The following is a 12,510-nucleotide window of genomic DNA, read 5'->3' on the forward strand; positions in this document are numbered from 1 at the left end:
AATCAGCCACAAATCTCTTAACAGTATGGTGATCACGCTTAAGTTTTCGGGAAATATCTAATGTTTTCATCCCTTGACCAAGGCATTGCACTATTTGATGCTTTTCGGCAGCAGAGAAATTTTTTCTTTCCCATGTAACTTGAAAACTGTGGCCTGCTCAATACTGTGGAACATCCAGTTTTCCTTTTATTGGGCTCACATGACAAACTAATTATCACAGGTATCTGAGATTGATTTCAGTGATCCAAAGAACCCTGATACACAATACCATCAATGGTTTTCATTACAAAAAAAAACGCTATGACGGTTAAAAACAATTTGCATAATAATTTGGAACATGGTGTAGTAGTAAAATGAGGAAACAGTACGTGTTAGGCTAATTTCATTCAGGCTTGAACATGAACAATTTTTCATCTGGATAGTGATCTGTGTGTCATCATTTTTGTCATCTGAATGACATGTATGTCATCCAATTTTTGCACCCTTAACTAAAATAATAATAGGCCAAATATACAGATCTATTAAAATGAATGCTATACTGACGTTGTTCTTATGCCATCCATTTTTTGCTTTGAACAGTCATCAAAATCTATGGGTAAGTACCATGTGAAAAATGAATGATACTTGTATCTGGAGTCAGCCTGTGGCTGGCATTCAAAGAAGATTGATTTTTACTACAGTTCTGCTCAAAAGTTTACATACCCCGGCAGAATTTTTGCTTTCTTCGCCTTTTTTCAGAGAATATGAGTGATAATACCAAAACTTTTTCTCCACTCATGATTAGTGGTTGGGTGAAGCCATTTGTTGTCAAACTACTGTGTTTTCTCTTTTTAAATCATAATGACAACCCAAAACATCCAAATGACCCTGATCAAAAGTTTACATACCTCATTTCATAATACCGTGTATTGCCCCATCTAACATCAATGACAGATTGAAGTCTTTTGTGGTAGTAGTGGGTGAGGATCTTTATTTTCTCATATGGTAAAGCTGCCCACTCTTCTTGGCAAAAAGCCTCCAGTTCCTGTAAATTCCTGGGCTTTCTAGCATGAACTGCATGCTTGAGATCGACCCAGAGTGGCTCAATGATATTGAGGTCAGGAGACTGAGATGGCCACTCCAGAACCTTCACTTTTTTCTGCTGTTGCCAATGACAGGTCGACTTGGCCTTGTGTTTTAGATCGTTGTCACATCTAATATTTAGCTAGGAAATTGACCCAAAATTACAAACAATATACCAAAGGATCAAATAAAATATAACTTTTATTCAAATAGCAACAATAAAAAGGTACCAAATTACGACCTATTAAAAAGTGCTCTAGAGCAGAAAAAATGAAAAGATGAAAAAATGGAAACTAATTTCTTTATGTGGATAACAGCTACGGTACATTAGCTCAACTATCAGATAAATTGGAGCAATATATCAACATACACAAAGCTACTTTGATGAGACCTGTGCTAATCCACATACAGTGCCTTGTGAAAGTATTCTGCCCCCTGGAATTTTTCAACCTTTTCCCACATGTCATGATTCAAACATAAAGATACCAAATGTAAATTTTTGGTGAAGAATCAACAACAAGTGGGACACAATTGTGAGGTTGATTGAAATTTATTGTTTATTTTAATTTTATTTGGAAATTCAAAAACTGAAAAGTGGGGCGTGCAATATTATTCGGCCCCTTTACTTTCATTGCAGCAAACTCACTCCCGAAGTTCATTGTGGATCTCTGAAAGATCCAATGTTGTCCTAAATGACTAATGATGATAAATATAATCCACCTGTGTGTAATCAAGTCTCCGTATAAATGCACCTGCTCTGCCATAGTCTCAGGGTTCTGTTTGAATCACAGAGAGCATCATGAAAACCAAGGAACACAACAGGCAGGTCCGTGATACTGTTGTGGAGAAGTTTAAATACAAATATGGATATAAAATGATTTCCAAAACTTTAAACATCCCAAGGAGCACTGTGCAAGCGATCATATTGAAATGGAAGGAGTAAACTTTCATCTCAAACAAGGAGAAGACTGATCAGAGATGCAGCCAAGAGACCCATGATCACTCTGGATGAACTGCAGAGATCTACAGCTGAGGTGGGACAGTCTGTCCATAGGACAACAATCAGTTGTACACTGCCCAAATCTGGCCTTTATGGAAGAGTGGCAAGAAGAAAGCCATTTCTCAAAGATATCCATAAAACTTGTCATTGAAAGTTTGCAACAAGCCTCCTGGGAGACACACCAAACATGTGGAAGAAGGTGCTCTGGTCAGATGAAACCAAAATCAAACTTTTTGGCAACAATGCCAAATGATATGTTTGGCGTAAAGGCAACACAGCTCAATACCCTGAACACACCATCCCCACTGTCAAACATGGTGGTGGCAGCATCATGGTTTGGGCCTTCTTTTTTTCAGCAGGGACAGGGAAGATGGTTAAAATTGATGGGAAGATGGATGGAGCCAAATACAGGACCATTCTTGAAGAAAACCTGTTGGAGTCTGCAAAAGACCTGAGACTGGGACGGAGATTTGTTTTCCAACAAGACAATGACCCCAAACATAAAGCTGAATCTACAATGGAATGGTTCACATATAAACATATCCAGGTGTTAGAATGGCCAAGTCAAAGTCCAGACCTGAATGTCTTCTCCGGTTCTGACCTCCTGGCTTGGCTATTGTTACTCCGTTGCAGTTTGTCCCTATGGTACCGTCCAATGCCCATTCTGGTTTTCTGATCTATTGCTACGTCCTGACTATTCGCTCTGTCTAACTCTTTGGTACTGTCCTGCTAACTCGTGCTTTGACCCGGCTTGATCTGGTTTCTGTCTCTGTCTATGCCCCTTGGTAACATTGTCCTGTACTTACCTTTCTAGGAGTTTCCCTGCAGCTCCTAGCTCTGTGGAGCTTAGGCCACGCCCCCAGCAGTCACGTGCTTCAGGTCCTGGAGCATGCATCGTCACCGCTGCAACCCCGCTCCACAGGTATCTTTTAGCACTGTTTTTGTACTCAGGACACGCGCACTGGCTCAGCGAGCAAGTGCATTGTGGTGTTCCTGACATTATAGCTGACCCTTTCAGTTTTTTTTTCTCTGAAGAAAAGAAAAGTGTTATCCTCATGGATCCCATACAAGCTTTGGCTGATCAGGTCAAGCACCTGACCCAAATGTTCCACAAACTTAATGTGGAACAGCACATGATGGCTCATACCCAGCAACAGTTGGTGGATACTGTGCAGGGGGCCGTCACTGCAGGGGCTTCTAGTGCTGTGGATAGAGATGTGTCATTGGCATCCCCCGAATCTCCGGTCAAATTGCCAGACCCTTTCTCAGGCGATAAAAGGGAGATCAGGTCGTTCAGAGAAGGATGCAAGCTTTTTTTTCCTCTGAGACCCCGCTCCTCTGGGGATGAGTTCCAGAGGGTGGGGGTCGTCATTTCTCTACTTTGGGGGGCTCCACAGGCATGGGCTTTCTCTTTCTCTTCCTCTGCTCCTGAACGTATGTCTGTGAATTTGTTCTTTGAGCCTCTGGGGCACATTTATGATGAGCCTGATAGTGTGTCTGGCAGAGGATATGGTGATGAGTGTGACACAGGGGAGGCACTCTGCTGAATGGTTCTGCTCAGAGTTTACACGTTGGACCGCAGAGGTATCCTGGAACGACGCCGCCCTGCGGGGGTTGTTCCGGAGGGGCCTGTCTGACCGTCTGCCGGATGCTCTGGCATTACATCCTCCTCCTGATACCCTGGAGGATGCCATGATGCAGGCAGTCCGTATGGACCAGAGACTTCATGCTAGAGGAATAATGCAACAAGAGTCTCCCTTGTACCCCAAATTGTGTGACACTGCACCTGTATCTGAGCCCATGGAGGTTGGGTCAGTCTCGGTTAAGGAGAAAGAGAGAAGGCACCATAGAGACAACCTACTATGCTTTTACTGTGGAGCCTCTGGACATTGGAAAAGGAATTGCCCCTCCTGCCCTTCTTCAGAGAAACGACTGAGTTTGGGCAAGAATCGAGGAGGTTGTCCAGACTCCCAGATACATTTTTTCTCATGTACAAAGATGGTGCTCCAGGTTGAATTGGAACTTGCTGGCGGTCCTGTTATGACTACCGCCTTTGTTGACTGTGGTTCCTCCATTAATCTGATTGATGCCCAAGTTGTGACTCTTAATAAGATAGGGACAGTCAGGTTAAAAGACCCTGTTAAAATTGTGGCTGCTGATTCATCCACTCTTATCCGGGATGGAATTTGCTTTATGTCTGAAGTTTTTTCTATGAAAATGGGTTCCACTCATGTGGAGAAGTTAAGTTGTATTATTATGAATAATCTGCCTGCAGGACTGTTATTGGGGATGCCCTGGTTGCAACGCCACAATCCTCTCATTGATTGGGTGAAGGGGGAGATCATACAATGGGGATGTAATGATAATGGTCTATGTTGTAACCCTGTTCCTTTTGTCAATCCGATAAGATCTGTATCTGTGTCGCCTGTCGGTCTGGAGGGTATTCCGGAGTACCTGAGAGACTTTGAAGACGTATTTTCCGAAAGCGAGGCTGAGGTGCTCCCACCACATAGACCATTTGATTGTGCTATCGATTTAGTACCTGGAGCCAAATTACCCAAGGCTCGTTTGTTTAATTTGCCCGGGCCTGAGCGCCAAGCTATGAAAGAGTACATCAAAGAGAGCCTTCGCAAGGGGCATATTCGGCCCTCGGTCTCACCCATGGCAGTGGGGATTTTCTTTGTAAAGAAAAAAGATGGTGGGTTGCGACCATGCCTCGACTATTGAGAACTGAACAAAATTACTGTAAAGAACACATACCCTCTCCCGTTGATTCCTGATCTATGCAACCAACTCACGGGGCCAAATGGTTTTCTAAGCGTGATCTACAAGGGGCTTATAACCTTATAAGGATCCGGGAAGGGGACGAATGGAAAACAGCATTCCTGACAACTGAGGGGCTGTTTGAAAACCTGGTTATGCCCTTTGGCCTCACTAATGCTCCTGCTGTTTTTTAGAACTTCATTAATGTTGTTTTTTCTGACTTGAATGGGCGTTATGTAGTCATCTACTTGGATGACATCTTGATATACTCTGAGGACAGTCAGTCACACTTACACCATTTACGTACGGTTCTTATGAGACTCCGGGAGAACCATTTGTATGCTAAGCTGGAGAAGTGCTCATTTTTTATGCAAGAACTGTCTTTTCTGGGTGTAATTGTTTCCGGGGAGGGATTCCGCATGGATCCAGGAAAGGTTCAGGCCATTATCGATTGGGTGCAGCCTCATGACCTGAAGGGGTTGCAGCGATTTGTGGGCTTCGCTAATTATTATAGGAAGTTCATTAAAGGGTTCTCGCAGGTGGTGAAACCCTTGACGGACCTCACTTTTAAAGGGGCAGATGTAAAAAATTGGTCCGTGGCCGCAAAAAATTCTTTACTTACACTAAAGAAGTGTTTTACCACAGCCCCTGTGTTGGTACAACCCGATTCGTCAAGACCTTTTATAGTCAAGGTCGACGCTTCAGAGGTGGGGGTGGGGGCAGTATTGTCACAGGGCCCCTCTACCCTGACTAACCTCAAACCCTGTGCCTTTTTCTCTAAGAAGTTCTCTCCAGCCGAGAGAAACTATGATGTCGGTAACAGGGAATTGTTAGTGGTTAAATTGGCCTTCGAAGAATGGAGGCATTTTTTGGAGGGGGCCGCTCATCCCATTACAGTCATCACTGATCATAAAAACCTGGCCTATATCGAGTCTGCTAAGAGATTGACCCCCCCAACAGGCTCGGTGGGCACTTTTTTTTCTCGATTTCATTTTACCATCACGTTCCAACCAGGGTCTAAAAATGTAAAGGCAGATGCCTTATCCCGAAGTTTTGATTGTGTCCCCTCCAGAACCTCCTTCCTCCATTCTTCAACCGGGAGTGGTAGTAGCTGAAATCTCCTCTGAGTGACAGAGAGATTCTGGAAGCACAAGCACAAGCTCCCAGAAATAAACCCCCAGGTAAATTGTTTTTACCCGTACAATTCCGTCTCACACTCCTTCAAGAATTTCATGATTCTGTGTTAAGTGCACACCCTGGTATTGCAGCTACCTGGGGGGCAGTAGCTAGGGGTTTTTGGTGGCCCTCTATGGGTACTGATATAAATTCTTGTGGGGTGTGCGCGCGCTCTAAAAGCTCTCATGTCCGGCCGGCTGGGGAATTGGTGCCTTTGCCAATTCCGGATAAACCATGGACACACCTGTCCATGGACTTTATCAATAATCTTCCATCTTCCAAGGGCAACTCAGTGGTATAGGTAGTGGTTGATATATTTTCTAAGCAAGCTCACTTTGTGCCATTACCTGCGTTACCATCTGCTGAAACCTTGGCCCGCTTGTTTATGCAGCACATTGTTCGATTGCATGGAGTGCCCATGAGCGTGGTGTCGGACAGGGGTGTGCAATTTGTGGCAAGGTTTTGGGGAGCATTTTGTATGAAGTTGGGGGGTCACGTTGTCATTCTCCTCTGCCTATCACCCGGAATCCAATGGACAGACTGAACACACCAACCAGTCGTTGGAGCAGATTCGGAGATAGAATCATAGAATTGTAGAGTTGGAAGGGACCTCCTGGGCCATCTGGTCCAACCCCCTGCTCAAAGCAGGATTCGCTAAATCATCCCAGTCAGATGTCTGTCCAGCCTCTGTTTGAAGACTTCCATTGAAGGAGAACTCACCACTTCTCGTGGCAGCTTGTTCCACTCATTGATCACTCTAACTGTCAAAAAGATTTTTCTAATATCTAATCTGTGTCTCCTCCCATTCAGTTTCATCCCATTGCTTCTAGTCTTTCCTTGTGCAAATGAGAATAAAGATGATCCTTCTACAATGTGACAGCCCTTGAGATATTTGTAGACAGCTATTAAGTCTCCTCTCAGTCTTCTCTTTTGCAAACTAATAAGGAATAAATTCTTGGACTTTAAGTGCGCTGCCAGACAAATTCCATAACCACACAAGGTTAAAAAAGTTAACCCTTTAATCCCTACGCGTTTCGAAGCATAACGCTTCTTCTTCAGGGGTTGACACAACCCCTGAAGAAGAAGCGTTATGCTTCGAAACGCGTAGGGATTAAAGGGTTAACTTTTTTAACCTTGTGTGGTTATGGAATTTGTCTGGCAGCGCACTTAAAGTCCAAGAATTTATTCCTTATTATCTGTGGTGCGGTTCCGCTGTGGACCGTTGGACGTGCAGCAGGCTGACATACTATACAGGCTTTACTATCTCTTTGAGAAGGTGAGTATAATACTTTTAGTATTTGTACATTTTACCCGGATAAGACCCTATTGCGCTCTTGTTTCAACCTTTTAGTGAATACAACTTTTGCAAACTAAACATTCCCAAATCCTGCAACCTTACCTCATAAGACATGGTTTGCAGACCGGTCACCATTCTGGTTGCTCTTTTCTGAACTTGCTCCAGTTTGTTAATGTCTTTTTTTACATGTGGTGCCCAAAACTGGTCACAATATTCCAGATGAGGTCTGACCAAAGCGGAGTAGAGGGAAATAATGACTTCACATGATCTAGACTGTATGCTTCTGTTAATACATCCTAGAATTGCATTTGCCTTTTTTGCTGCTGCATCACACTGTTGACTCATATTCAGTCCGTGATCTATTAGTATACCCAAGTCTTTTTCCACATGTGCTGTGGCTTAGCCCTATTCCTCCCATTCTCTATATGCTTTTTTCATTTTTATTGCCCAGATGTAGTAGTTTGCATTTTTCCCTGTTAAAAACTATTCTATTAGTTGCTGCCCACTGCTCCAGTCTATTTATATCTTTTTGAATACTCTCTCTCTCTTCTCTAGTATTAGCTATCCCTCCTAGCTTTGTGTCATCAGCAAATTTAATCAGTTTACCCTCAATTCCTTCATCTAAATCGTTGATAAAGATGTTGAACAATACAGGGCCCAGGACAGAGCCCTGTGGTACCCCACTTGAGACATTCTTCCAACTGGATGTGCAGCCATTTACGACCACTCTTTGGGTCCGATCACTAAGCCAGTTATGAATCCACCTAACAGTTGCCTTGTCCATGCTTGGCCTCCTCCAGACAGGAAGACTGGTGTGAGGTATTGCCCATGACTAGTGTTGAGCATTCCGATACCGCAAGTATCGGGTATCGGCCGATATTAGCGGTATCGGAATTCCGATACTTAGTTCCGATACTTTTGTCATATCGGATTCCGGAATCGGAATCGGAAGTTCCCATCATGCTATGAGCCTGCTTGCTTTGATTAAGCCAATGGGAATCCTCCGAAGTATGGGCACATCCTGTTAGGCATGTAGGCATGTTAACTATTGGCATGGCTGTGATTGGCTGCCGAAATGATGTCATGATGCACTATAAAAGCCACCGCAGCCGCCATTTCTGGTCACTCTGCTGTGAATTCAGTTAGGGACAGGCTGCTGTAGAAGACTGTGAGGGACAGTTAGAAATAGCGATTCCACCAAACATCTAGTGCTTTACCCAGGCTACATAAACCACCACTGTAGCCTTCTTTGCCCTAGCAGCAGTGTTCACAGCTGTCTGCAAGGGCTGTGTGAGTGCAGCTCACGCTGTGGAGTGGGTCCTGCAGCCACGTCAGGCTGTAGGCCACCCAGTGTGATCACTGCTGCCTCATACATCTTTTATTTTTTGAGCTGCATTTTTTACATAATTTCAATCTAGTGTGCTTCCATCCGTATCCATATACGTTGGTTGCAAACACTAGTAGTAGACAGCGGAGCCTTTCTGCAGCCTTTCAGTGCTAGTGTCCACTTTGCTGCACTGTTCACGGCTGTCTGAGAGGTCTCTGACTGTGTGTGAGTGCAGCTCACGCTGAGTAGTGTGTCCTGCAGCTACGTCTGGCTGTAGGACGCTCAGCGTGCGTCAGTGCCTCACACATATTTTTATTTGAGTGCAGCTCATTTTTTCTTCTATTAGTGTGCATCCATCCGTCTCCATCTACGGTGGTTGCAAACACTATATAGGAGTACACAGCGGAGCCTTTCTGCAGCCTGTCAGTGCCAGTGCCCACTTAGCTGCACTGTTGACGGCTGTCTGAGAGGCCTCTGACTGTGTGTGAGTGCAGCTCACGCTGAGTAGAGTGTCCTGCAGCTACGTCTGGTTGTAGGACGCTCAACGTGCGTCACTGCCTCACACATATTTGTCTTTGAGTGCAGCTCATTTTTTCTTCTCCTATTAGTGTGCATCCATCCGTATCCATCAACATTGGTTGGTTGCAAACACTATATAGGAGTAGATAGAGGAGCCTTTTTTTCTGGCTTGTGCCCTGCCGGCGCAGCCAGATTAGTATTACCCAATTTTTTTGGAGCCTCATCTTTTGCATTGTAGGTTACCTGCCTGCATTGTAATAGCTCCAAAAAGTTGGTGATACTATCAGTTTCAATTCTTTGTTCACATACTTTGAGTTTGTTTCCAACAAAGAAACCACAAAAAAAGTTCACCAAACACTACATTTGGGACTTGTGTAGGCCACATCAGCTCCTATTAAAGTCTAGTCCACACACACACACTTCATAAAATTAGTGTTTCTTGTACCTGTAACCAGCTGTTCAGGAATAAGCACACTAAGGCCCCCCTTTGTACTTTTTTGCCTATCTTAAGCAGTCTTGCAAGATGAAGAAGGCAGGGAGTAAGGCGCGTGGGCGTGGGCGTGGGCATGGAGTTTCAGCAGGGAGAGGACGTGGGGATTCTGCAGGGAGAGGACGTGGGGATTCTACAGGTAGAGGACGTGGGGATTCTGGGCCTGCTGCGGGCACCAGTGGATCAGCATCCCCCAGTTTTAGCAGGCAACAGTCCTTTATGCGCAGCTTTGTAGGACCTCAACGTACCCCACTGCTGCGGGAGGAACAAATTGAAGCCGTTGTCGGATGGATGGCAGCTAACGCATCGACTTCAATTACTTCCGCATCCTCTCAGGGTCAGAGCACCGAAGAGCAACCATCTGTCTCTTCACCACCTGCCAAAGTGCCCAGGCAGTCAGAGAGACATGGACAGGAGCCATCACAGTCTCTACTTCTGTTCTCGGAATCTGTTGGCTTGGAAAGAGGGGGCCAGCCAAGCAGCATTCCTGAATGTGAAGAAGAGGGAGTATGCAGTGATGCGCAACTTCTTTGTCCCTCTGAATCTGAAGAGGCGAGTGGGCCAGTGCCTATGGTCAGCACACCTCAGTACGCATCAGATGATGACGAGACTCAGTTGCCACTTTCTGGTGCGTACGGTGCTGGCGAGACAACCCCGGAGAAGCAGCTGTTTGAAGAGGGGAGGGAAGATGATGAGGTCCTTGACCCATCATGGCGTGAGCAACAGGAAGGTGGTGGGAGCAGCTCGGAGGAAGAGATTCCCCTACCGGCCAAAACAGGAGGCAGAGGGAGGGGGAAGACTTGGTTGCCTGTACCCTCCACTTCGGCACCCGTTAGGAGCATTCCTCCTTCCAAAGGCAAACCGGGCGCTCACAAGAGTTGCAGTGCGTGGTCCTTTTTGAACACAGTTGCAGATGACATTTGCTTTGTCAAATGCAAGCTGTGTCATCAGAGAGTCAAAAGAGGGAGAAATGTCAGCAACCTCAATACCACAAATATGTGGAAACATGTGCGCACCAAGCACGAGTTGGAGTTGCAGAGACACCCTGAAGACGTAGGCCAACGTACAGCACCACCTACCACCTCTTCAGTTCGTGTTGGGCCCTCTTCCTCCAGCTCACACACTGCTGGTTCGGCTTCCTCACAGGATCGCCAAGGAAGAACCTCTGCCACTGTTGTCCGGAGACCCTGTCAGATTACACCCATAGCAGCACGTTCCCATCCATCACAGCCATCGGTAGCACAGGCATGGGATAAAAGGCGCCCTTACTCGGCAAACCATCCCCGAGCACAGTCTCTGAATGCTGGCATTGCCAAACTTCTGGCAGTTGAAATGCTGTCATTCAGGCTGGTGGACACTGACACCTTCCGGGACTTAATGGCATTGGCAGTCCCCCAATACAACGTGCCCAGACGCTTTTATTTCAGCAGGCGAGCCGTCCCTGCCCTGCAGAAACATGTTGAGGGCAAAATAAAACATGCGCTACTAAACGCCGTTAGTAGCAAGGTCCACCTGACCACCGATGCGTGGACCAGTAACCATGGACAGGGACGATACCTTTCCCTCACTGCCCACTGGGTCAATGTTGTGGAGCCGGGTACGGATCTGGAGAGTGGCGCTGTACGTGTTCTTCCAACGCCACGGATTGCAGGACTCCAGTCTGTACACATAGACTCCTCCTCCTACTCAAGTTCCTCAGAAACAGCAGAGCAGGAGCCTGTTACGACCGATATGAGCACAGCCGTGGCCAAACGTCAACAGGCTGTACTCAAATTAATTTCTTTGGGGAATCGAAGCCACACAGCGCAGGAGCTCTGGAATGCTATCAAGCTGGAGAGCGATGTGTGGTTTGGGCCAGCGAATCTCCAGCCGGGCTTGGTAGTGTGTGACAATGGCCGAAATCTGGTGGCAGCTCTTGGCCTAGGCAACCTCACACACATCCCATGTCTGGCACATGTTCTTAACTTGGTCGTGCAGAGCTTTCTGAGGGACTATCCGGATCTTGCTGCACTGTTGCACAAGGTCCGCATAGAGTGCGCTCACTTGCGACGTTCCAGCACGGCAAGATCGCGCCTCGCTGCTCTGCAGCGACGATTTGGCCTTCCGGAACATCGCATCATATGTGACCTACCCACCCGGTGGAATTCAACGTTACATATGTTGGAGCGGTTGTGTGAGCAGCAGGCAGCAGTCATGGAGTACCAGCTGCATCAGGCGCAAACAAGTCGCACTGTGCGCCGTTCACACTTCAGCACCATTGAGTGGGCCTCTATGAAGGACATCTGCCTCGTTTTGCGTGCCTTCGATGAATCCACGCGGATGGCGAGTGCAGATGATGCACTAGTCAGCATGACTGTCCCCCTTATCTGCCTGCTTCAACAAACACTGCAAGCACTAAGGGATGAGGTTTCAGAAGAGGTGGAGGATGAGGAGTCCCAAATGCCATCTGCTTCTGGACAGTCTGCGCTACGTGTTTCCTCACAAAGGCCTAGGCAGGGGACACTTTGTGAGGAGGATGAGGAGGAGTCGATGGAGGAGGAAGACATCTCTCCAGAGGAGGGAGGTACACAAACCTCTACTCAGTATGTACAGCGAGGGTGGGGTGATGCAGAGCAGGCCGAGGTCACGCCTCAAACAGGGGACAGCGGTTCTTTGGCAGTTGGGAGTCTGCAGCACATGGTTGATTTCATGCTGCAGTGCCTGAGAAACGACCGCCGCATCGCCCACATTCTCGTCTCGGCTGATTATTGGGTGTACACCCTCCTAGATCCTCGCTACCGGGACAGCGTACAAAGGCTCATACCAACGTTGAACCGGGAGCGTAAAATGCGGGAGTACGAAGAGTCACTGGTGCAGTCCATAATGTTTTCCATTCC

This window comes from Dendrobates tinctorius, unplaced genomic scaffold, assembly GCF_039654945.1.
Source record: "Dendrobates tinctorius isolate UK_male_01 unplaced genomic scaffold, ASM3965494v1 ptg000134l, whole genome shotgun sequence".
NCBI lineage: Eukaryota > Metazoa > Chordata > Amphibia > Anura > Dendrobatidae > Dendrobates > Dendrobates tinctorius.